At 45.1% G+C, this 24,456-nt stretch overlaps 1 protein-coding gene across 11 annotated transcripts in view; it reads left to right on the top strand.

The window, feature by feature from the left end:
- Positions 1 to 11,402: 11,402 nt before the first annotated feature.
- LOC132381075 (kelch domain-containing protein 8A-like) overlaps positions 11,403 to 24,456 on the top strand; it is a 51,053-nt gene continuing 37,999 nt past the window's right edge. For 5 of the 11 annotated variants that reach the window (XR_009507917.1, XM_059950261.1, XM_059950258.1 and 2 more), the window contains exon 1: positions 11,934 to 12,109. The gene's annotated coding sequence lies outside the window, so the exon portion shown is untranslated. Of the gene's footprint in view, positions 11,761 to 11,932; positions 12,110 to 24,456 lie in introns of those variants that run through there. The other 6 variants (XR_009507918.1, XM_059950262.1, XM_059950255.1 and 3 more) reach the window with 5 other exon arrangements.

The raw sequence follows: 24,456 nt of genomic DNA, 5'->3' as shown, positions 1-24,456 counted from the left end.
TTATAAAAGATATCAGTAGACAGTTTGTCTCCAGAGATGGAGAGAGATTGAGAAATAGGAGAAAAGTCAGAAAAGGACCTGTAGTGAACTACATATACCTGTCTGGACACGCCCCCTGCTGACTGCTCCTGTGGCTCCTCCCACAGACCCCTGTATAAAGGCGATTGGAGGCACTGCTCCTCCCTCAGTCTCCAGGATGTTGTGTGGTGGTCCCTTGCAGCTAATAAAAGCCTATTGTTCGCCTCCCGTCTCCGAGAGTTATTGATGGTGCATCAGAACCAAATGAATTAAAGGGCAGAGTGGAGGTTGGAGGCAAAGTTGATGAAGTTGACAAGCTCAGCATTGATGCACACAGCAGGAGACCACACTGGGTTCCACTCCTGTACCTAATAAAGTGGCCACTGGGTGTATAATCTCATATTTATAGTACTATATATCATTTCATTTTATTTTGAGAAAAATATAATCATAATGGCTTTCATTCCTTCTCAGTGAATAGCATTGACCTAGCAACCAATGGTCTAAGGATATGAGAGACTCATATCCTGCCAATAAGATCCTCTTGGGACTAAGTTCAAGGGCATTGATTTGTTATGCCAGACATTCTTTACAATCCTGCGGTGAATGAAGCTCACAGGTTTTAAATATACAGTGCCTGGCTGTTCTTTCATTTAGCAAGTCATAACCTTTTCACGAATTTGTTACATTTTAAAACAAAATAAATTTTGTTTAAAAACTCATAACTGATAGCATTTAACTATAACTTTCATTATTAATTCTAATGGAATTTATAATTAAATGCCATTAGATATGATGTAAATCATTTGCACTACTATATTTAAACTTTGTGTTTTGAGTTTGTGTGATAAGGTAACCTTACCTCCAGCCTGAAAGTTATTTGCCCAGTATTTTCTGGAATAAAAATGTACCATCAGTTAGGTATTTTCCATCAGCCTCTAGTTCAAAGAACATACTGAGTCCCAGTTATAACTAATAACAGAGATAACTAATAATGCAGGACCTAAACTAAGAGACATCTGGGATTTTAGTCAACAATAATAGCACCAGCAATTCATCACTTCAACTCATGAGATTTAAGGATGAAAAAGAGTCAAATGAAATAAAGAAATAAAAACAGAGGGAAATGAAGTTCGGATCAAGAGAGGAAACATAGACTGAAAAGAATGAAAGCAAAGCACATAATTCTCTTGCAGAAAATTATTATCTTTGAGAGTAAGACTTCGTATAGTTTAATTTTAATGCTTTGCTTGGTCAGAGAATGAGTGCATTTGCAGGAACACAGATCAATTCATTTAAATGGGACATGTTATTAATTAACAGTCTTATTTCATGCAACTATCTTGATGTTTATGGGGCGTATAGGATAATATCTCAATTTTTCAGGATAAAAGTGAGAAAAGCAAAACAGTGTGGGAATTAATGAAGATTCATATTTAACAGTGAATCTTGTCCTCCCCACCTTAGCTGAGCTATTTATATGGAACATGGCAGTTAGCAAAACATTATTACAGTGCCAACGACCTGGGTTCAATTCTCATCGCTGTCCGTAAGGAGTTTGCACGTTCTCCTCATTGCATAGGTTATCCCCAGCAGCTTCAGTTTCCTCCCAAGTTCCAAAGACGTACAGGTTAATAGTTTAATTGGTCACATGGGCATATTGGGTGGTACAGGCTCGAAGGACCTGTTACCATGCTATATTTCCAAATAACTGAATATTTTCCCAATGAGAAACAGCTAAACATTCAAGTGAAGTATGGTGTGAGAGAGGAACTTTGAGGTGGTGATGTCCACGTGTACAAAATGGCCTTGTTCACATGGATAGCTGGGTTTGGGAGATTACCAGAATGTGGAAGTCAGTACATTGAACAGCTGATTACTGTGGTATTGATTTCTGGACAAAATCTGAAGAGCACAATGGTGGTGTGAGTAAAATGCATTGCCTTCTATTCAAGAGGCTGATTGTTCCTGGTCTCTTTCCTGTTCTGTTTCCTGTTCTTCAATAAATTGCTTCAAAATGGCCAGGATTTGTATGTATCCAGATCCTTTTTTCTCTTCCACTTTCAAATCCACTAATGTTCCTATATTGCAGGATAAAGTTTCAGACAGAGATGTTCCTGGCACTATTGCTCCCCAATTACACTGGGTTGCCTGAAGCACTATATTTCACTAAATCATTCCCATACCACAATTTTCACAGGCTAATTTTGTTACTAATCTTGATTGCTGAAAGGGAGAATACAAATGGCAAATTATTACCGGTTTGTTACTTGCTAGGTGCAGCATCACGTGTGTTATCAGTGCTGTTGTATAAAAGGTACAGTAAACTGGAGAATAAAGCATAGAAGAAACCTCTCCTCCACACTCTAATAATGCTCAATAAAACAGAAACTGTTCAAAGAATTCAAAAGTGCCAAAAATGAAACATTTCATGAGTTGAAATGGAGATAAAACAAAGTATATATTTGATTTACATTTATGTTTAAAGGGATAAAAAAAGAATATATAATTTGATTGAACATTTATGATGGCACTTTTAAACCTGCTGAGTTCCTCAAGAATTGTGTATGTGTTTTTTATTGTAGAAAAACATACACAAAATGCTGGAGAAACTCAGCAGGTCAGACAGCATCTATGAAGGAGTTTGAAGCTGTTGAAGTTTCATGCCAAGACCCTTCATTAGAACTCAAATTCCAGAGCTAGGTCCAATATTAAGTCAAATAATTTATTAGTTCAATACATATTTTCAATAGGTTTTTATATTCACTTTCATTTCTTCATCTGGATGTGATGAACAACTTTTTAGGAAGATTAATAATGTATATCATATTTTTGCTTAATATTAACTTTCTTTTAGTCACCATCTAAACCTACCCAATCCCAGTAAAAGCCTTGTTAATTGATCTTCCTGATTTTGTTTTTAAGCACTAGTCTGCATTGAAGAGTGAGGAGCAGAGAATTACATTCAGTGGCTACTTTATTAGTACATCTGTACACATGCAGACATGGTCTAGAGGTCCAGTTGTTATTCAGACCAAACATCAGAATGGAGAACAAATATGATCTAAGTGACGTTGGTGGTGGAATGGTTATTGGTGCCAGATAGTGTGGTTTGAGTATCTCAGAAACTGTTCTTCTCCTTGGATCTTTAGACACAACAGTCTCTAGAGCTTACAATGAATGGTGCAAAAGTTTTAAAAAAACATCCTGTGGATGAAAATGGCTTGTTAATGAGAGACATCAGAGGAGAATAGTCAGGCTGGTTCAAGCTAACAGAAAAACAACAGTAACTCCAATAACCACGTTACAAAAGTGATGTGCAGAAGAGCATCTCTGAATGCACAACGTGTTGAACCTTGAAGTGGTAGGACTACAGCAGTAAAAGACCATGAACATACACTTTGTAGCCACTTTATTAAGCGCACGAGATACCTGATGAAGTGGCCACTGTGTGTGTTATGGTAGTTGCTGGTTAGTATTCCAGAGAGCCCAATAAAACTGGGAAATAGTAAGTTCAAATCTAGTTATAGCTAGTGAATATTAATAGATAAACCGGTTCAAGCAATCCAAGGTACAGTGAGAAAACACGAAGAAATCTGCAGATGCTGGAAATTCAAACAACAACACACACAAAATGCTGGTGGAACACAGCAGGCCAGGCAGCATCTATAGGGAGAAGCACTGCCAACATTTTGGGCCGAGACCCTTCATCAGGACTAACCAAAAGGAAAGATAGTAAGAGATTTGAAAGTAGTGGGGGGAGGGGGAAATGCAAAATGATAGAAGACCAGAGGGAGTGGTATGAAGCTAAGAGCTGGAAAGGTGGTCCCGGACATATTTTGTTGTTTGCCTGTTCTCCATCTCCCGTTGGTGTTTTCTTCCCCGCCCCTCCTTTCCTTCTCCCGATGCCTCCCGTCCCATGATCCTTTCCCTTCTCCAGCTCTGTATCACTTTCGCCAATCACCTTTCAAGCTCTTAGCTTCATCCCACCCCCTCCGGTCTTCCCCTATCATTTCACATGTCGCCCTCCCCCCACTACTTTTAAATCTCTTACTATCTTTCCTTTCGGTTAGTCCTGACGAAGGGTCTCAGCCCGAAACGTCAACAGCGCTTCTCCCTATAGATGCTGCCTGGCCTGCTGTGTTCCACCAGCATTTTGTGTGTGTTGTTGTACAGTGAGAAACTTTGTTTTGCATGCCATCCATACAGATCTTTTCATTATAATAATCCACTGAGTTTGTATGAGGAAAAACAATAACAGAATGTATAATATATACTGTAACAGTTACAGAGATTGTGAATGTGCAGGCAGACAATAAGGTGCAAGGCCATAACGAGGTAGATTGTGAGGTCAAGGGTCCATCTTATTGTACTAGGGGACTGTTCAATAGTCTTGAGTAGAAAGTTAGCTTCAGTAAAGGTGACTATGAAACCACCAAGCTTAAGACAAACTCCCTTGTTTCCCACCCATGTCACTGATGCCTTTTAGGGAACGAAATCCATTGTTATTATGCAAAGTGCCATCTGCTTTCCGAAGTAGCCTAGGTATCCTCTTCGCTAAATCTTCTTCTTCTTGACTTGAGGCCTGGGCAAGGTTGTATGGAATACCCGCAGTTGCCCATGCTGCAAGTCTCCCCTCTCCATGCCACTGATGTTGTCCAAGGGAAGGGCACTAGGCCGATACAGCTTGGCACCGGTGTCGTCGCAGAGCAATGTGTTGTTAAGTGTCTTGCTCAAGGACACAACATGTTGCCTCAGCTGAGGCTTGAACTAACGACCATCAGATCACTAGGCCAATTCCTTAGCCACTTGGCCACGCACCAACACGCCAAGTTAAATCAAATGATCTAAGAATGCCCATCCTAATTCAGAAGTGGCTCAACTTCCTAAGGACAAGAGAGGGATGTTAACTTTATGGATGTTGGTATTGGTTTATTATTGTCAAATAAACCAAGATACAGTGAAAAGCTTGTCTTACATACTGTTCATTCAGACCAAATCATTACACAGTATTGAGGTAGAACAAAGTAAAAACGATGACTACGTAGAATAAAGTGTTGCAGCTACAGAGAAAGTGCAGTGCAAGTAAACAATAAGGTGCAAGATCATAACAAGGTCGATTGTGAGATTAAGAGTCCATCTTATTGCACCATTCAATAATCTTATGACAGCAGGGTAGAAGCTGTCCTTGAGCCTGGTTCTACATTCTTTCAGGCTTTTGGAGATGGAAAGTCATCTTGAACTGCTGTAATCCTGTTGTACTCCCAATGGTGTCAGGTAGTGAATTCCAGGATTTATATCCAGTAATAATCAAGGAATGGCAATACAATTCCAACTCATGACAGAGTGCAACTTGGGAGAGTCATAAGTTTAACAGGTGCTATGGAGTAATCCAAAGGAGTTACCAGCTGTCACTTTGCAGATGGTACACTCTCCAGCCACAATGCACCAATCGTAAAAGTGACAGGGTGTTAACTGAACAGGCTGTTTTGCCCTAATTTACCAGTGATGCTCACTTACTGTGAACAAAAAGCATTTCTCATTGACATCATTAAGATTCCGCTGCTGAGACATAAAGTATTATTGCCACTTTACCCTTCCATAAACTGAAAAAGTCCTGAAGTGATTTAGAGTAGTGACATAATCTTGTACATACAACAACAAGCTGTCTGTTCCCAATGTCATGCTTCCTGATCATTGAAATAGGGTTAGGACTCAGAATCAGAAACAGATTTATTATCACTGACTTATATGAAGTAGGATTTGTCATTTTGCAGCAGCAGGACATAAAATTTCTATAAATTGCAAAAATAAATAAAGTTACAAAAATGAATAAATAATGCAAGAAAGAAGATGGTGCTTTTGGATCATTCAGAAACCTGATGGCAGAGGGGAAGAAGCTGGATTGTTGAGTGTGTGTCTTCTGGCTCCTGTACCTCCTCCCTGTTGATAAGAATGAGAAGAGGAAATGCCCTGGATGGTGGGGTCCTTAGTGATGGACGCTGCCTTGAGGCATTGCGACCCAAAGATCTCCTCAAAGGTGAGGAGGGCTGTGCCCATGATAGAAATAGCTGAGTCTAAAACCCTCTACAGCCTCTTGGACTCCTGTGCATTGAGGCACTGATGCAACCAGATGGAGCGCTCTTCACTGTACGTCGATGGAAATTCGTAAGATCCCAGAAATGATTCTCATCCCTTATTTGGCCGGTCAAGTCAGCCACAGTCACCATAATTAGCTACAGCATCACTGGGTAAAAAGATGACATGGTTCTTGTTGTCGACATCTTCAGAAATTAGAGGGTGCTGATTGAACAGTGTTCCACTAATGCACCGTGTCGCAAGGATGCAGAAGGAAATGTCACATAATATTAAGAGCTGTGGGAACCCACTGGGCGATAAATTATCAAGGGCAATTTAGTGAATGATTTTAATTGGGCAAGTTAATTACACTCAGAGGCCACTTTATATCGTACACCTGTACACCCGCTCGCAATGCAAATACTGTATCTAATCAGCCATCACATAGCAGCAGTTCAATGAATAAAAGCAAACAGACGTGGTCCAGAGGTTCAGTTGTTGTTCAGACCAAACATCAGAAGGGGCAAGAAATGTGATCTAAGTGACTTTGTCTGTGGAATGACTGTTGGTGCCAGACAGGGTGGTTTGAGTATCTCAGGAACTACTGATCTGGGATCTTCACGCTCAACAGACTCTGGTGTTTACAGAGAATGATGCATAAAGAAAAAAGAAAAAAATCCAGTGAACAGCAGTTTTGTGGGTGAAAATACCTTGTTAATGCCAGAGGTAAGAGGAGAATGGTCAGACTGGTTCAAGCTGATAGTAAGGTGACAGTAGTTCAAATAACCACGCATTACAACAGTAATGTGCAAAACAGCATCTCTGAACCCACAGCATGTTGAACTCTGAATTGGATAGGTCTCAGCTGCAAAAGACCACAAACAGGAGGTACCTAACAAAGTGGCCACTGTGTATATCATGTGGTCAGTATCACACTTCTGGGAGCTTGCTGAGCACACTTTGGCTACTTTACTTCAGTGGCTACATTGCAAACATATCTAACCAAACATGGAAGTGTTCTGCAAATAAAATATTTCTTATCACTATAAATAAAACCTAAACATATCTTGAAGAAAAGTGTTTGAAAGGAAAACATTTTAAAGATGGGTCTCGCCATTCATTTCCATTGATGCTGTCTGACCTGCTGAGTTTCTCCAGCATTTTGTGTGCGTTGCTTTGGATTTCTCACGTTTAAACATTTTCCTTGCTTGAAACAGCTGTAAAAGGTAATTTTCCGCACTCAAAGCAAACTGAGCTACAGATTTAAAACTTTAAACACAAGAGATTCTCCAGATGCTGGAAGTCCAGAGCAACACACACAAAATGCTAGAGGAACTCAGCAGGTCAAGAGGCAACATCCATGGAGTCGACATTTCGATTCCTTCATTGGGACCTGCAGTTCAGTGTCTTGATGGAAGGTCGCGCCCCAAAACGTTCCATGCTGCCTGACCTCATGAAATCCCCCAGCATTTTGTGTGTAATGTGAATAGACAATAGGTGCAGGAGTAGGCCATTCGGACCTTCTAGCCAGCACCGCCATTCACTGTGATCATGGCTGATCATACACAATCAGTACCCCGTTCCTGCCCTCTCCCCATATCCCTTGACTCCGTTATCTATAAGAGCTCTATCTAACTCTCTCTTGAATATGTCCAGAGACTTGGCCTCCACTGCCTTCTGGGGCAGAGCATTCCACATATCCACCACTCTCTGGGTGAAAAAGTTTTTCCGCATCTCAGTTCTAAATGGCCTACCCCTTATTCTTAAACTGTGGCCTCTAGTTCTGGACTCACCCATCAGCAGGAACATGCTTCCTGCCTCCAGTGTGTCCAATCCCTTTGTGCTATCTTTACGACAGTTATTTAGTTTATAATATTTTTGCTTAGTAATTCATTCAATAGTATTTTCTAGTTAGAATTAGAAGTGTTTAAAGTATATTCATTGCATGTAAAATATATTGGCATGCGATGACGTCACATCCGGTTTCGCCGCGTCTTGTGGGAAAACACCGGTTTGAAATTAGCGCGAGGGTGGGGGCTTTCCACGAGGCTCACCTGAGCACAAGTAGTTTTGCAGGCATGAGAAATCACAGTGAGAGCAACGCTTTTTCACCATATGTTAATGTGAAGAGTGAACAGTAAATGGTTAATCTTACTGCGATCTGGTTTCATTGACTGTGGTTTATCTCGACGTTAAATTCGACGTTATCGTTACACGCGAAGGAGAACGTTACAGTGAAAAAGCGGCATTATCAGGTGTTTCAAGTGCTGCAATGTCAGCTCAATCCAGCATCAAGTCGACGCCGCCCAGCGACAAGGGCGGTAAACCGACATCAAGTAAGTCCACCCAGGCAAGAGCCAAGGCAGAAGCCGCCAAGGTGCGACTGCGTTACGCCAAACAAGAAGCCGAAAGGGCTGCCAGAAAGGCAGAAGCCGCCAAGGTGCTACTGCGTTACGCCAGACAAGAAGCAGTTTTGAAAATGAAACTGGCCACCAGAGAAGCCGAAATCCAGAAAGAGAGGGCCACCAGACAAAGAGAAGAGGCTGCCAGAGAAGCCGAAATCCAGAAAGAAAGGGCTGCCAGAGAAGCCGTAATCCAGAAAGAAGAGGCCGCCAGACAAAGAGAAGAGGCTGCCAGAGAAGCCGTAATCCAGAAAGAAAGGGCCGCCAGAGAAGCCGAAGAGGCTGCCAGACAAAGAGAAGAGGCAGCCAGAGAAGCCGAAACCCAGTTGGAAATGGCAAAAATATCGACAGAGTTGCAAGTGCTGCAGCGAGAAAGAGAAGAAGAAGCTGCCATGGCGGAAGCAAAGTACATAGAAGAAGCTGAAGGGTCGCGTGATCTGACCGCAGTAAGATCTACTTTAGAAGGGACCAGACTGGAGCGCACAAGCGACTATGTACAATCTCAAATAGACAGGCAGGCTCGTCTCCCCTCTCCATACGTATTTGATAACTTCCCCAGCTACGAGGAACCTCAGAGAGTCACGATTGCATCACATCCATACAAGGAAGGAAATTTACCCTCATGGCTCCGTGATGAAGTCAAGAATGAAAGAACTGACAACGCTCCTTCACCCCCACAACAGGACGGCGGGGAGGGAGAGGTTCACTCCAGGACAACAATTGTCAGCTCGAACTGTACAGAAGTTTGCGGTCAAACTCAGTCAAGCCGTTCTTGTTCCGAGATCTGCCTCACTGAGGTGTACCCTAAAGAAGCACAACAAGACATTACCAAGCGTAAAGTAACCGAAGAGACGCTAGGTCAGTCAGTTTTCGTTCAAACCGAGCACGGAAACAAACTTGCACAATCAGCTCAAGATACCATTTCTTTAAAACCCAAAGACACCAAGGTCTTCAGAGATGAAGCAAATAATGGGGTTGCCCCGTTGCCTTTCAGAGAACCACGCCAGCGCTCACCAGATAACAAAGAGCAGGCAGTCAAACGGTTCACGTCCTTACGGAAAACCCAGAAAAGGAAACCTGAGATGCAGCAATGCACCCGATTGGCCCACGAGGTACTGTGCACCCTAATGGCAGAGGTCACAGCCATTATAAACGCACAATCACTCCTACCTGTGTCTTCTGACCCAGAAAACCCCTTTATACTTTCACCATCAACGCTCCTTATGCAGAAGGCAGGAGCACCTCCTCCACCAGGAGACTTCTCAGAGAAGGATTTGTACACAAAGCAATGGAGACAAGTCCAGGCTCTGGCAAATCAGTTCTGGCCTCGCTGGAGACAAAAATATCTACCTTTGTTGCAACAGAGACAAAAGTGGACAGAACCCCGAAGGAATCTTCAAGTTGAAGACTTAGTCCTGCTCAGGGACAAGCAAGCCACCCGCAACAGCTGGCCAATGGCCAGAATCACTGCTACATTCCCTAGCGAGGATGGACATGTCAGGAAGATCGAATTGAAGACTACCGACCAAGGCGATGTGAAAGTTTACCAAAGGCCAGTTACAGAAGTTATTCTACTTCTACCCAATGACTGATTAAGAGACTAAGTTTTGTACTCTGCTCATTGTGACCTTACGAAGGTCAAGCGGGGAGTGTGCTGTCTTTACGACAGTTATTTAGTTTATAATATTTTTGCTTAGTAATTCATTCAATAGTATTTTCTAGTTAGAATTAGAAGTGTTTAAAGTATATTCATTGCATGTAAAATATATCGGCATGCGATGACGTCACATCCGGTTTCGGCGCGTCTTGTGGGAAAACACCGGTTTGAAATTAGCGCGAGGGTGGGGGCTTTCCACGAGGCTCACCTGAGCACAAGTAGTTTTGCAGGCATGAGAAATCACAGTGAGAGCAACGCTTTTTCACCATATGTTAATGTGAAGAGTGAACAGTAAATGGTTAATCTTACTGCGATCTGGTTTCATTGACTGTGGTTTATCTCGACGTTAAATTCGACGTTATCGTTACACGCGAAGGAGAACGTTACAACCTTAATAACCTTATATGTCTCAATCAGATCTCCTCTCATCCTTCTAAATTCCAGTGTATACAAGCCCAGTCGCTCCAATCTTTCAACATATGACAGTCCCACCATTCCAGGAATTAACCTTGTAAACCTACGCTGCACTCCCTCAATAGCAAGAATGTCCTTCCTCAAATTTGGAGACCAAAACTGCACACAATACTCCAGGTGGGGTCTCACCAGGGCCCTGTACAGCTGCAGAAGGACCTCTTTACTCCTATACTCAATTCCTCTTGTTATAAAGGCCAGCATGTCATTAGCTTTCTTCACTGCCTGCTGTACCTGCATGCTTGCTTTCATTGACTGATGTACAAGAACACCTAGACCTCCTTGTACTTCCCCTTTTCCTAACTTGACTCCATTTAGATGGTAATCTGCCTTCCTGTTCTTGCCACCAAAGTGGATAACCTCACATTTATCCACATTAAACTGCATTTGCGGTACATTTGCCCACTCACCCAACCTGTCCAAGTCACCCTGCATTCTTATAACATCCTCCTGACATTTCACACTGCCACCCTGATTTTTATTGTGAACAAGCTTGCTTTCAACGAGTTTGCCTTTGCAGCACTTGATTGCAATTTTTTATTCACTATGTCTGATAATTTGATTTTCATCGCAGGGACTCGGCACGACAATATTATCTTGCAGCGATGGTGCAATACTGAGGGAATGCTGCGATGCTGGAGGCGCACGACTGTTGTAGGCTGAGATTCAGATACTGATCCTGTCTCTTCCATCAGGTTGAAGAACAGGAGGGTCTCGCCCAGCGCCCGGGGGGGGGGGGGGGCGGGGGTCATATCTGACCCTCGAACAACACGGTTCAACAAGCTGCCGAGCTTGTTCCGTTCAAATAAGCTGCCGCGGTCCCAACGTCACTGGAGCGGCAACACTTTAAGAAAGTACTTGAACATCCAAGGCGCTTCGGAAATGCAAGCCTCTTTTTTTACATAGACCAATAAAATTCCGCCTGCGGTCCTTGGCTGTGGTCACCTGGCTCTGCATCCACTCCCCGTGTGAATAAAGGTTGGTTCCGGAAGATGGGCAGAAGACACCCCCCCCCCTCCCTATGTGGAGTCGAAGGACGGAGTAGGAGCGGTTCCGGCTGTGGTGGAACATTCACAGGTCAGTGATCAGGAGCTCGATTCACTGACCCTGCAGCGTGGCGACCGGACCGTGCAGGTAGTGCGAACCCTTCAACATCTATATTGTATTCAAAAGAGCAGATTATGTAAAATGACGAATTGTTATCCACTGCAGAGTAACACTCCCACTTCCCTTTTGCTGGGGGGGGGGGGAACTGAGTTGTACTTATTTGGAGGGGTTTTCTGATAATTTCCGTCGTAAGCGTTTGCAGACCAGAGGGTGATGGGGGTGGGCGGAGGGTGGAGATATGCCTGTGTTTTCCCCGGCGAACAATGCACAGCCGAGGCCAGCCCGTCGCAAAGTTGCTGAGAAACGTCGCTGTCCTTGGGATGGACTCCGCCGGCTGGAGAGGCGAGGGACCTGTGGCTGGTTGGAGCCTGGCGGGGTGAGTCTGAGGCGGGCAGCCACCGGGGTTCAGGCACTGACTGAGTGGCGAGCGCCGCTGTTATCAATACTCAGGACTGAGACGCGGACACGCACACAAAGGGACACAGAAAGGGGAAGGGCGAAATCGTCCCCGTATCCCTGTCTTGAGCTCCGAACCTCCGGTAGTCCCACGCAGGCAGGGGGTACAACTTAAATTGCTGCCTGATTGTTCTTCACTCTAACCTCAGTTGCCGGCTAATCTGACCACAGATACCCAGGGATCGTCTCTTCTGACTGTAGTCTGCTTTAGAGGGGCGTGGGTCAAATAGGGCTAGCTTGGCTGAGCACGGGCATACGGGGCCGAAGTGCCGCTTTCCTTGCGTCCAGCTCTGTAACTGCCCCGCTGTTGTTGCTCCCTGCTTGCACCACAGTCCCTAAAGGGGATTAGTGTGTTTCCCTGGTTACAGGATGAAGTGATGCACTTCCGAAGGTTGAACTTTGGAAGGCACAGAACAAGGTTAATGGCAGGATTCTTAGCAGTGGGGAGGAACAGAGGGATCTTTGGGTTCATGTCCATAGAGCCTTGAAAACTGCTAAGGAAGTTGATCAGGTGGTTAAGAAAGCATATGTTGTGTTGGCCTTCATTCCTTGGGGGAATGAGTTCAAGAACAACAAGGTAATGGTAGAACACAACTTTAACTGGTTAGAGCACAACGTTAACTGGTTAGAAACAATTGGAGTATTGTGTTTATATCTGGTCACCTCATTGTATGGAAGGATGTGGAAGCCTTAGACAGCACAGAGGAGGTTTACTGGGATACTGCCTGGATTAGAGACCAGGTCCTATGAGGAGAGGTTGAACAAGGTATAGATAATGGACTGCCACAAAATCTGGAGATCCAAAGTAAACACAAACACAATGCTGGAGGAACTCAGCAGGCCAGGCAGCATCTATGGAAAAAAGCACAGTCTACGTTTCGGCCCGAACCCCTTCGTCGGGGCTCTAGAAAAAAAGATGAGGAGTCAGAGTTAGAAGGTGGGGTGGGGGAGGGGAGGAAGAAACACAGGGCTATGTTTGAAATGGGGGGGAGGGGGGAGGAGTGAAGGGAAGAGCTGGGAAGTTGATTGGTGAAAGAGATGCAAGGCTGGAGAAGGGGGAATCTGATAGGAGAGGACAGAAGGCCATGGAAGAGAGAAGAGGGGGGAGGAGAACTAGAGGGAGGTGATGGGCAGGTAAGGAGGTAAGGTGAGAGAAGGAAAAGGCAATGGGGAATGGTGAACGGGGGGGGGGGGGGGGGGGGGGGGGGGGAATACCAGAAAGTTTGAGAAACCGATGTTCATGCCATCAAGTTGGCGACTACCCAAACAGAATATAAGATGTTGCTCCTCCAACCCAAGTGTGACTTCATCGCGACAGTAGAGGGGTCATGGACTGACATGTTGGAATGGGAGGGGGAATTAAAATTTGTGGCCATTTTCAGCAAAGTGGTCTCCCAGTCTACGTCGGGTCTCATCAATGTACAGGAGGCCGCATCGGGAGAGAGGAGCTTGCCCAGGTGGATTCGAGGAGGGTACTGGCAGGGATGACAGCAAGGCAGAGATGGCTGAAGTTTCTGGGAATAGTTCACAAGGCGCAGGGTAGATATGTCTCACAGAAGATGCAGTTCTCAGGTGGCAGGGGTAGGCAACCGTGGCTGACAAGGGACGTTAGGGACTGCGTGAAAGCCCAGGAAAGGGCATTTAAGGCAGTGAAAGTGAGTGGGAAGTTGAACGATTGGGAAGCTTTTAAAATCCAACAAAAGACAACTAAAAAGCTATAATAAAGGTAAAAAATGAAATATGAGGGCAAACTAGCCAATAGTATCAGGCAGGATACCAAAACGTTTTTCAGTTATGTAAGGAGTGAAAGGGAGGTGAGAGTTGATATTGAACCACTGAAAAATGATGCTGGAGATACTAATGCGGGACAAAGAAATGGTAGATGAACTTAATGGATACTTTCCATCTGTCTTCACTGTAGTGCACTCTAGCACTAGCTAAGTGCCAGAGGACAATGACTCATCAGGAAGCAGGAATGAGTGCCTTTTCTATTACAAAGGAAGAAGTGTTAGGCAGACTCAAAGGTCTTGAGGTGGATGTCGCCTGGATCAGATAGCTCAGTCCTGAGAGAAGTTGCTGGAGAGATAATGGGTGCATTGGTCATGATCTTTCACAAATCACTTGATTGTGGCATGGTCCCAGACAACTGGAAGATTGCAAATGTCGCTCCACTCTTAAAAAAAGGGAGGAAGGCAAAAGAAAGGAAATTATAGGCCAGTTAGCCTAACCTCAGTGTTTGTGAGAGTGTTGCAGTCTATTATTAATGTTGAGGTTTCAGGGTACTTGGAGACTAATGATAGAATAAGTCAAAGTCTCTGTAAAGGGAAATCTTGCCGGGCAAATCTGTTAGAGTTCTTCGAGGAAGTAACAAGCAGTGTGGACAAAGGAGAGACAATGGATGTCATTTACTTGGATTTTCAGATGGTGTTTGATAAGATGCTGCACGAGGCACCTTAACAAGATAAAATCTTATGGCATTACAGGAAAGGCGCTGGCATGGATAGAGGAATAGCTGAGAGACAGGAGGCAGCGAGTGGGAATAAAAGGGACCTTCTTTGGTTGGCTGCCAGTGACTAGTGGTGTTCCTTAGGGGTCAGTATTGGGACTGCTACTTTTCACATTATTTGTTAGTGATTTGGATAATGGAGTTGATGGCTTTGTGGCAAAGTTTGCAGATGATACAAAGATAGGTGGAGGGGTAGGTAGTGCTGAGAAAGCAATGCGATTGCTGCAAGACTTAAATTGGAAGAATGGGCAAAAAATTGGCAGATGGAATGCAGCATTGGGAAATGTATGCGAATGTATTTCGGTAAAAGTAACAAAATAGTGCAGATTATTATCTAAATGGGGAGAAGGTCCTCATGCTAGACTCCTAGAAGACTCATTTACAGGTTGAGTCTGTGGTAAAGAAAGCAAATGCAATGTTGGCATTTATTTCAAGTGGAACAGAATATAAAAGCAAGGAGATAATGCTGAGCCTTTATAAGACACTAATCAGGCCATACTTGGAGGATTGTCAAAAATTTTGGGCCACTTATCTCAGAAAGGATCTGTTGTGATGGGAGAGAGTCCAGAGGAGGTTCACAAAGATTATTCCAGGAATGAAAGGGTTAACATATGAGGAGTGTTTGGCAGCTTTGGACCTGTACTCACTGGAATTTAGAAGAATGCTTGGGGATCTCATTGAAACCTACCTAATGTTGAAAGAACTAGATAGGGGAGATGTGGAGAGGATGTTTTCTATGGTGGGGGTATCCAGAACTAAACGGAACAGCCTCGGAGGGGTGAACTTTTAGAACAGAAGTAAGGAGGAATTTTTTTTTAGGCAGAGAATAGTGAATTTGTGGAATGCTCTTGTCAACTCCATGGATATATTTAAGGTGGAAGTTAATAGCTTCCTAATTGGTCAGGGCATCAAAGGATATGGCAAGAAGGTAGGTGTATGGGGTTGAGTGGGATCCAGGATCAGCCATGATGAAATGGCGGAGCAGACTCGATGGAATGAATGGTCTAATTCTGCTCCTATGTCTTATAGTCTTCTGGTCTTATAACCAGAATACAGTAGATGACCTCAACAGACTCACAGGTGGAATGCTGCTGCACCTGGAAGGACTGTTTGAGGCCTTGAATGATAGTGAGGGAGAAGGAGTAGAGGCAGGTGTAGCACTTGTTTCGCTTGCAATGATAAGTTGCAGGGAGGGAAATCAGTGGGGAGGGATGAACGTACCAGGGAGTCATGTAGGGACCAATCCCTGTGGAAAGGATTTAATCCTGGAATCATTTTCATGAACCTCCTATGTACCCTCTCCAGTTTCAGCACGGACTTTCTAAGTTAAGGGGCACAAACCTGCTCACCGTACTCCAAGTGAGTCCTCACCAGTGCTTTACATCCTTGCTTTTATATTTTAGTTCTCTTGAAATGAATGTTACCATTGCAAAGGTTCAACCTGCAAATTAACCTTTAGGGAATCCTGCGCAAGGAGTGCCAAGTCCTGTTGCACCTAGATTTTTTGTAATTTCTCTCCATTTAGAAAATAATCAACCCTTTCATTTCTTCTATCTAAGTGCATGACAATACATTTCCTGACGCTGTTTTCCATCTGCCATTTCTTTGCCTGTTCTCCTAATTTTTCTGTCCTTCTGTAGCCTTTCTACTTTCTCAAAACTACCTGCCCCTCCACCTATCTTCATATCATCTGAAAACTTCAACAAGGCCATCAATTAAGTCATCTAAATCATTGACATATAATGTAAAAAGAATTGGTCTCAACACAGACCCCTGTTGAACACCACTAGTCACTGGCAGCCAGCGAGAAAAGGCTCCCTTTATTCTAACTTTTTGTCTCCTGCCAATAAGCCACTGCTTTATCCATGCTAGAAACCTTCCTGTAATGCCAGGGGCTCCTAGCTTGTTTGACACCTTGCAGCCTTATCGAAACCCTTCTGAAAATCCAAGTAAACAACATCAACTGATTTTCCTTTGTTCATCCTGCTTGCTATTTCTTCAAAACATTCCAACAGATTTGTCAGGCAACATTTTCCCTGGAGACCAGGGCTCTTGCTGGCTAGGTCCTATTTTATCATGTGCCTCCAAGTATCCTGAGACCTCATCCTTAATCATTGGCTCCAAAACCTTCCTCGTGCCCCCCATCTGTCTGCCTAGACCACTGTCTGTCAGCTTTGACCCCCGTCAGTCAGCCTCGCTCCCCCGACTATCTTCCTCACTCCCCTTTCCGTCTGTCTACCTCACCCCCCCCCCCACCATCAGTCTTCCTCATGCCCCATTCTCATCTGTCTTCCTCACACCCACAGCCAACTGTCTCGCGCCCCCACGCCTGTCTGCCTCGGAACCCCCACCCATCTGCCTTGCCCTCCCCACCTGTCTGCCTCGACCCCCTCTACCTGCTGCCTTGCCCCCACAACTGCTTTGCTATGCCCCCTTTCTCTGTCTGACTCTCCCCCATTCTCTCTGTCTGACCATCCCCCATTCTCTCTCTGACCCTCCCCCATTTTCTCTGTCTGACCCCCATTCTCTCTCTGACACTCCCCCATTCTCTCTATCTGACCCCCCCATTCTCTCTATCTGACCCCCCATTCTCTCTCTGACCCCCCATTCTGACCCCCCATTCTCTCTGCCTGACTCTCCCCCATTCTCTCTGTCTGACCCCCCATTCTCTCTGTCTGACTCTCCCCATTCTCTCTGTCTGACCCCCCCATTCTCTCTGTCTGACTCTCCCCCATTCTCTGTCTGACTCTCCCCATTCTCTGTCTGACTCCCCCATTCTCTCCGTCTGACTCCCCCATTCTCTCTGTCTGATTCCCCCATTCTCTCTGTCTGATTCCCCCATTCTCTGTCTGACCCCCCCCTTCTCTCTCTGACCCCCATTCTCTCTGTCTGACTCTCCCCCATTCTCTCTGTCTGACTCTCCCCCATTCTCTCTGTCTGACTCTCCCCATTCTCTCTGTCTGACCCTCCCCATTCTCTGTCTGACCCTCCCCATTCTCTGTCTGACCCCCCATTCTCTGTCTGACCCCCCATTCTCTGTCTGACTCCCCCCATTCTCTCTGTCTGACTCCCCCATTCTCTCTGTCTGACTCCCCCATTCTCTGTCTGACCCCCCATTCTCTGTCTGACCCCCCCTTCTCTCTGTCTGACTCCCCATTCTCTGTCTGACTCCCCCCATTCTCTCTGTCTGATTCCCCCATTCTCTCTGTCTGACCCCCCCATTCTCTGTCTGACCCCCCTTCTCTCTGTCTGACCCCCATTCTCTCTGTCTGACTCTCCCCCATTCTCTCTGTCTGACTCTCCCCAATCACTCTCTCCCCTCTTTCCTTCTGCTTTTTTCCCCTTTCTGTCTGTCTCTTCACCACTCTGTGTATCTGCCCCCATCTGTCTCTCTGTCTGTCTGCCCCGCTCTCTCTCTCTCTCTCTCTCTCTCTCTCTCTCTCACTCTCTCATTCTCTACCCCCTTGGTCTCCCCCACCCCTCCCCACCTCTGTCTGTTTTCTGTACTCCACCCGCCTCTGTCTATCTGCCTCACAACCTTCTCTGTCTGTCTCTTCCCCAATCTCTGTCTATCCCTCTCCTATTGCTCACTCTCGCAAACCTTTTCATTTAAAGAACACGACCCATGGGAGATGGTATGTTCACATTCAATATTCAGCACTGTACTGACAGATAGCAGTGGCTCATCATGAGAAGTGTAGCCGATTCGATCCGGAGACGTCGTGCATAGGCGTGTGTCAGCAGCTTATCCATTAATATTTGACCCTCTGTGGGCATGGATGGCAACCCTTGGAATACAGCCTGGGATCAGGGCACTCGGTTCTCTTCGCCCAACAGCTCTATCAGTGTGGATGACGAGCTCCAGCAAGCATCAAGTCTCGGGCTAGTCCTGCCCATCCAGGGTTGCCAAGCACCCACGTATGGGAGACAGCACTCTTGTATCCCCACACACACTTCATGGAGGGGGCCGTCGGTTAATGTGTAGGTGTTATCTTAACTCTCCCTGCCCCGTCTACCCACTCAGCCCACCAGCAATTTATGACCACCTGGCTGGGCACAAAGTACATACTGAAGTAACCTCGCTGTCGTCATCTCTTTATCCTCCTGATTGTTTAGGTACTGCACAAGGATTATAAAACATTAAGGTGAATCTGTCTTTTATCAACACAGATCTGTTTCTCTCTCAGACGGTTGACTCTTCCTGCCATGGCCAGCATAAGGTATAAACACAAGGAGTAATGTACGTGAAAATAAAACCCACAGGCCTGAAGAGATAGGGCTGCTAACTTTTAATGAGATATCACACAGCCTGACAGCAGCGGAACTGGGAAGCTTGCCATCCTGTGCAGAGTATGACCTAAATCTGTCAGCCCAGCAGCACTTATTATCCTGGTCTGTGTTGGTGGAAGGAAGCTGTCCTTTGCTCACCTTCTGTAAGTAGAACAGGCAGTAGGTTCTGCTGCTTCTCAGCAGCAGGGACTTGGCTCGAGCCCCGTCTGTGCAGACTTTGCGAGTTCTCTCTGAGTCCCACATCCCAAAGATGTGCTGCTGGGTTAGTTGGCCACTGTAATAAGTTATTTCATGTGTAGATGAATGGCAAAATAATCGATAGTGTATAGGTTTATTATCGTCACATCTACCAATATACACACAGTAGGCACTCAGTACCTCTTGTGCCTAATAAAGTGGCCACTGGCTGTATGTTCGTGGTCTTCTGCTGCTGTAGCCGATCTCCCTCAAGGTTTAAAGTCCATTCATAGATGCTCTTCTGTACAGCACTATTGTAATGTGTGGTTATATAAGTAACCGTCACCTTCCTGTCAGCTTGAACCGGTCTGACCATTCTCCTGCAACCTCTCTCATTAACGAGGCGTTTTCACCCATGGAACTGCTGCTCACTGTTTTGCACCATTCTCTGTAAACGCTAGAAACTGTTGTGTGTGAAAATCCCAAGATATCAGCGGTTTCTGAGATACTCAAGTCACCCCGCCTGGCACCAACAATCATCCCACAGCCAGAGTCACTTGGATCATATTTCTACCCCGTTCTGATACTTGGTCCGAACAACAACTGAACCTCTTGACCAGGTCTGCATGCTTTTTTTGCATTGAGTTTGCTGCTACATGATTGGCTGATTAAATATTTGCCGTACTGAGCAGGTGTACAGATGTATCTAACAAAGTGGCCGCAGATTGTACTTCTCCAGTGAAAGGCTTGTCTCACATGCCATTCATACAACTCACATTACACTGCATTGAGGTAGACCAATGCAGAATAAAGAGTAAAGGCTACAGAAAATGTGCAGTGCGGGTAAACAATATGGTGTCAGGTCATAATGAAGATTGTGAGGTCAAGAGTCCATTCTACCATCCAAGGGAATTATTATTAATTTCACAACAGCTGTCATTGAGCCTAGTGGTATGTGCTTTCAGGCTTTTTTAATCTTCCGCCTGGCAGAAGAGGGGAGAAGAAAATATGCCTGTGGTGGATGGGGTCTTCGATTATGCTGACTGCTTTGCTGAGTCTTTTGAGGACTGCAGGGCTGTCTATGGAGGACAGGTTGGTTTCCATAATGGATTGAGCTGTGTCCAAGGGGAAGTGGGTTGATTTATAAGAGGGAGTAGGTCAGTTGGACACAAAGTTGGGGGAGGGGGGAATGCGATTGATTGGGAGACAATGTGAGCCTCAGGGGCCTAACTGCCTCCTCCTGTGCAGCGTTAGGTAACATTTTCTGAGAGCTGATACTCTCTTTCTGAGATGGGCACCCAGTTCGGAAGAGGGTGGGTCGTGAGGAGGATCTCCTGCTGGGCTTGCTCCTACACTCATGGGTCTAGGCGGCAGAAAGTGGAGGGCTCTGCCCGGATCGACTGCCTACCCCTCTTCCAAGGGTGTGCTTGTACCTGGCTGTCCTTGGAGAGAGAGATAGGCGGTCACAATGGCTACATTGGGAGATTTCCTGAAGCAGTGGTCCCCCCCCCCCCCCCGGACTATTGACTGTTTAACAGACAGCAGTATTCATATTTTAATCTGAGTGTACTCACTGTCTTGTAAGTACTGAATGTCTGTACTTTGTGCAATTGTTATATAAATTAACTTTTATAGTTTTGTAAAAACACTACCCAGACTGGTCCTATCAACTGACACTTGTCTGCATCACATTCCATCTGCCATTTTTCCGCCCATTTTTCTAGCTGGTCCAGATCCCACTGCAAGTTTTGACAGCATTTCTTGCTGTCCACTATGGCCCTAATCTTGCAGTCATCTGCAAATCTGCTGAATCCACTTAACCGCATTATCATCCAGATCATTGACATAGATAACAACCAACAATGGACCCAGCTCAGATTCTTGCAGCACTCCACTAGTCACAGGCCTCCAGTCAGAGAGGCAATCATTTACAACCACTGGCTTCTCCCAATGTCTAATCCAATTTACTACCCCAGCTTGAATGCTAAGTGACTGAAGCTTCTTGAACAAGGTCAAGTTAGCAGAAAATTAAGAGCAAGATTTATTCTCTCCCATATAGTTTGAAGTAGCTGCTACCAGATGTACACTACACATGGGTAACTTTAATGGTGCTGATTGGTTTTGCAATTCAAAAACACATGTTACCACTTACCATACATAATCATACACTTTAAAACAGTAATACATTTTTGAAGTGTAATCACTATTATAACATAAAAGCATTGAATTCAGTTGGCATATGTCGAGATCCCACCAATGGTAATAATAAACTAATGTAAGAATTTGTATCTTGTTGAATAAGAAGCATTATTTTAATATTCACTTGTGCAGTGGAGTTTATCCTTTCTAAAAATAGCATCAGGGATCCAATGTTGGCCAGCAATATCCTGGAATTTAGGCTCCTTGAAAATCATCCATCCACATTGGGAGTCTATTAAGGAGAGGAGAGAAGGTTAGCTTTATTTGTTACATGTACAGTGAAGTGTGTCATTTGCAGCATGGTAACGTAGTGCTTAGCACAACGCTTTACAGTATCAGCGACCCGGGTTCAATTCCCGCTACTGCCTGTAAGAAGTTAGTACATTCTCCCTGTGACTGCGTGGGTTTCCTCCAGGTGCTCTGGTTTCCTCCCACACAAAGCTGTACCAGCTTGTAGGTTAATTGCTTATTGTAAATTATCCTGTCCCATGATTAGGCTGGGATTAACTTTCCCATGTGACGTTAATCCCCATCACATGAGGGGGATTGCTGGGTGGTGTGACTGGAAGGGCCTACTCTGTGCTATAAATAAAAACTAAAATCAGTAAGGATTGTGCTGAACCTTGCCTCGCAGATTTGCTTTAAACTAACTGCTCCCCCCACCACATTTTCAACCTGTGCTCTGCTATAATGCCAAATCCCAATCATTAATCATTACGTGACCCAAGGTAACTTGTTTAAGAGTTGTTTCTGATGCCACCAGAGCATCCCCACAATTCTCTAACCGTAACTGCACATCTTTGGACTGTGTGAGGAAACCGGAGCTCCCAGAGGAAACCCACAGGGGCACTGGAGGAATGTACAAACTCCTTATCGAAGCAGCAACTGAAGCCCAGTCTTACAGCTGGCACAATATAGCTTTCCACCAATCGCTATGACACCGAGCTGCCCTGCTCTATTGATGCTAGTATTGATGATGGACAGACATCATCTGCAGATGTGGCCCAGCACTCACTGGCCAACCTGGAATGCCTGCAGAGTTTATCCATGCCTGGTCTGACCAAGAAGAGATTACTTATTACAGAATACATATTTTGATTGTTGGCCAGAATACAACAGAGAGAACTCATTTGTTGTTCTTTGATACCATACCAAGAGATTCATTCCATCCTCTGGGGATTAATGTCTCATGTGAAAAAGAGTGCCTCTTACAACAGTAGTTCAAGTTTAATTGTTATTCCACTCTACATGAATACCCATGAAACAGCAATAATCCGGGGCCAAGGTGCAAAATACAATACCTACAGTCATACACAGCACAAGACGCATATAAGATATCAGTAAAATATGGTCACACCTAAAACCCTGAGTCCATGAATGTTGCAGCAGTCTGTAGTTGAACACATTATGACTTGTCCTCTGCCAAACTAACACCGGGGACAGCACGGCCCAGCTTGAATACTGCACCACCCTGCCCCTGGCACTCACTGACTCCAAGGGCTCTCTACCGGACGGCTGTAAACAGGCAACAGCATGGCCCTGAGGCTCACCATGTCTGTGCCAACCTTGATGCTAATTTTTTAACTAATCCCACTTGCTTGTACGAGGTCCCTATCCTTTCATTCCATTGTCTTAAACACTAATATCGTAATGTTTCCACCACTCCCCTGGCAGTGTGTTCCAGGAATCGACAGACTGTCTGTGTGGGGGAAGAAACTTGCCTCTCAGATTTGCTTTAAACAAACTGCGCCCCCCCCCCCCCACACCACACACACACACACACACACACACACACACACACACACACACACACACACACACACACACACACACACACACACACACACACACATTTTCAACCTGTGTTCTGTTGTAGTGCCAAATCCTTCAGTAGTGAATCGTTATGTGACCCAGGGTAACTTTTTCAAGAGTTGAAGGTGGGTCACGCATCTAACCTGTGGAAATTCTAGCCTTCAAGTCACAGCTAACAAAATTGTTAACTTGGTAGAATTTACTACTGTTGTCCTCTGGTTACATGGTTCCACGTGGTCTTCCTGTACTTGCCACTTACATTCAATGGCCATTTGATTAGGTACACCTGTACACCTCCTCGCTAATGCAAATATCTAATCAGTCGATCGTGTAGCAGCAACTCAGTGCATAAAAGCAAGCAGACACGGTCAAGAGGCTCAGTTGTTCAGACCAAACATCAGAATGGGGAAGAAATGTGATGTAAGTGACTTTGACCATGGAATGATTGTTGGTGCCAGATGAGGTTGTTTGAGTATCTCAGAAGCTGCTGATTTGGGATTTTCACACACAACAATGCAGACTATCATGCAAAAAAAAAAATCCAGTGAGCTGCAGTTCAGTGGGCGAAAATGCCTTGTTAATGAGAGAGGTCGGAGGAGAATGGCCAGACTGGTTCAGGCTGACAGGAAGATGACAGTTCATCAAACGTGCTACAACAGTGTGTGCAGAAGAGCATCTCTGAATGCACAACATGTTGAACCTTGAAGACTACGAATGTATGCTCAATGACCACTTTATTAGGTACAGGAGGTGCATAATGAAGGGCCATTGAGTATGGTTAGTGGTGGGCATTCATCTGTCTCGAAGGACAATGGATGATGATCATCATTACAAGCCTGGGCTGAAGGTCTGCAGATCCTGAGATGCCCAGTCATCAAGATCCCCCTCTTGGCATCACCAGTGTAGGCCAAAGGAAAGCTTATGAAGCAATACGTTTGGTACCAACTCGGCTGCAGGAGCTACCTGAGGATGTTCAGTGATTTCCAGCCGCCTTAGGGGCTTCACTCTGGATTTGCTGTCTGGGTTTACTCCCTTTGTCTCTCCCACGGGGCAGTGGGGTTATTTACCCATGGCTGGGGACCTGGTTCATGAGCACCAGGGTGTGACCACATGCTGGTGTTACATGTGTGGGGCCAGACCTCCACCCTGTCCGCTGTAGTTCAGCCTGAATCTGAAAGGAGTTCAGTTTCTCTGTGACGCCACTGAGTGTGTTTCATAGTAATTGACATAAAGATTATTGCTTAAATGAGGCACCCACCTTCCCCCTCACTTGGCTTCAGCTA

The sequence above is a fragment of the Hypanus sabinus genome, chromosome 25 (genome assembly GCF_030144855.1).
Source record: "Hypanus sabinus isolate sHypSab1 chromosome 25, sHypSab1.hap1, whole genome shotgun sequence".
Classification (NCBI taxonomy): Eukaryota; Metazoa; Chordata; class Chondrichthyes; order Myliobatiformes; family Dasyatidae; genus Hypanus; species Hypanus sabinus.
The sequence above is the reverse complement of the archived record's forward strand: the minus strand, read 5'-3'. Positions and strand labels throughout refer to the sequence as shown.